Raw genomic sequence first — 2,784 nt, forward strand, 5'->3', positions numbered from 1 at the left:
TATATATATATATATATATATATATAGAGAGAGAGAGAGAGAGAGAGAGAGATGTATGTATACATATATATAGATAGATAAATAGATAGATAGATAGGTATGTATATATATATATATTCATATATATATTTATATATGTATATATATATGTATATATATATATGTATATATATATATATATATATATATATACATATATATACACCTGCCTATATGGGTACAGGACGTCCCCAGCTGTAAACAAAACGAAATACTAAAACAAATGAATTCAACACGCAAACAACGAGAGAAACAAGTAATAAATCAGGACAAATAACAAAAAGAACGACCCTTCATCAGTTGCTGGCACCAAAATAAAAATTTGGGATTTATGAAGTATCAAAGTTGGGGAAGAAAAATAGAACAGTGGAGACATACAAGGAAACCGAACGTAAACAAACATGGGGACTCGTTAGACATAGAACGAGGTAAAATAGCGAACGATGGAGGGATATTTTCTTTCAAGAGTGAGATAGAATACGGCCAGTCCTTAGGACAATCCTGAAGGAAAACAAAGAGGATTGCGTGAAGAAAAGGAAAATGGACGGTTGACAGACATTAGTAAGTATGGTAGCAAATACGAGATCGGATCAAGCACACACACACACACACACACACACACACACACACACACACACACACACACACACACACGCATAAATACACACACACTCTCACACATACACGTGCGCGCACGCACTCACACGCGAAATCACGTACGCACGAGAATATGTTTGCACATATGTGTAAGTCAGCATCCAAATATGAATTTGTACAATTCACATATTGTTCTATGTATATCAATGTGTATATATTTGTAAAGTAGTTAAACATAAATATGTGCGTGCGTGCATATGCATGTGTGTGTGTGCGTATGTAAGTCTGTGCGCTCCGATCACATAATACGTAATATGTTTACTAAAATATAATGTTGTGTGTATATACGTTTATGACCAGCGGTGTATACATGTGAGCAAACCGATATGTGTGTATACATATGTAAATATGTATGTATGTATGTATGTATGTATGTATGTATGTATGTATACATGCATACATACATACGCGCGCGCGCGTGTGTGTGTGTGTGCGTATGTACGTCTGTGCGCTCCGATCACATAATACGTAATATGTTTACTAAAATATATATAATGTTGTGTGTATATACGTTTATGACCAGCGGTGTATACATGTAAGCAAACCGATATGTGTGTATACATATGTAAATATGTATGTAGGTATACATGCATATATACATACGTGTGTGTGTGCGCGCGCGCGTATGTTTGTATGCATATTTAAATATATACATATAGTTGCATATACATGCATACACATATCATTCAACTACGGTACTACGGTAGTTGTTGAATAATATTCTAAAGGCCGCAATTTACTCACATGCGGCATTTTTCAGAGCTTTGGCGCTAATTCAGTTCTTAACCAAATTCAAAACTGTTAACATTTTTGAAGAGGACTGGTCCCTGACTACATTTTGGCATACAGAATTGAGATTTGATCCAGTAGAAAAAAAAATTTACATCGAAATTTGTAGAGTAAGTAACGCCACCGATCAAGTTTAGATCTAAACAATTTTTTTATTTTAATAGCAAAATATATTTATCTTAGCTTCAACGATAGATGAAAGCATGAAGAATTTCATAGTTTTGATCCTATTCAACAAAAATTTGTATAAAAAGTTATGAGGTAAAATATCATGAAGAAATGTCATGAAAAAATAAATTGGATTTAAGTATAATTAACTTTTTTATTTTAAAATCAAATTATAGTTTAATTAAGCTTAAATGATGGAGCTCAATTCGAAGAATTTCCTGTTATCAATCTCATGCAATGAAATTTGAAGGGAAGAATTATGAGTATTTGTTTCTCAAATTTGAGGGTGATATAGTTTTATACTTTTTATGAATAAGGGGATTTTTAATATATGTCACAAGCTTCATTGAGGTTTGGAAAAAATTATCAACGACACTGCTAATTGACATATTTGACACATTATTAATTAGCAGAATAGTATTGCCTAGAGAAAAACATGGGTTACATGGAAAAATGCGAGCAAGAGAAATAATATTCGTAAGATAATAAACCTGGAAAATACAGGACAAGTTATTGCACTTGGAAAAGTTCAAGAATAACTTATTACGTCTGGTAAAGTACAGAACAATTATTTGTTTTTTACTTTTTAATTATTTGAAATAATACTCTGCAGAAAGAATGGTTTCTAACAAACATACAAATCCCATCAAAAAAAGAAAAAATACTGAAAACAAAAAAAAAATCATATTTTAAACTGGAGAAAAGCCTTGCATGTTTTTTTTTTTTGTTTCACTTATAGATTCTGCTTGTAATAATTAGCTAGTTGAATTCTTTTGCTGAAAACTCCGGCTTATCCTCTTTGTCACTTTGGTCTTTACTACAAAAGCAAGTGCACCAGTTATTGTTGGTATAAATGTGAATTTATAATGTGGCTATAAATACTGAAGGTTTCGATGGTGTTATAGTTATCTATAGTTATACACTTTCTCTTTGATTTTCAAATCAGTAGGGCATTTAACATCTATGAAAGCACACACATTTTCTCTTCTGCCCCAAATTACACTCGAACATAAAATTTTATTGACTAAAATAATAGAATATTAAATTAATGTTTAAAATGAAGGGAAAATATAGCATCCGTTGTTACACGTTCACACACACACACACACACACACACACACACACACACAC

The sequence above is a fragment of the Octopus bimaculoides genome, chromosome 6, assembly GCF_001194135.2.
Source record: "Octopus bimaculoides isolate UCB-OBI-ISO-001 chromosome 6, ASM119413v2, whole genome shotgun sequence".
NCBI classification, from domain to species: domain Eukaryota; kingdom Metazoa; phylum Mollusca; class Cephalopoda; order Octopoda; family Octopodidae; genus Octopus; species Octopus bimaculoides.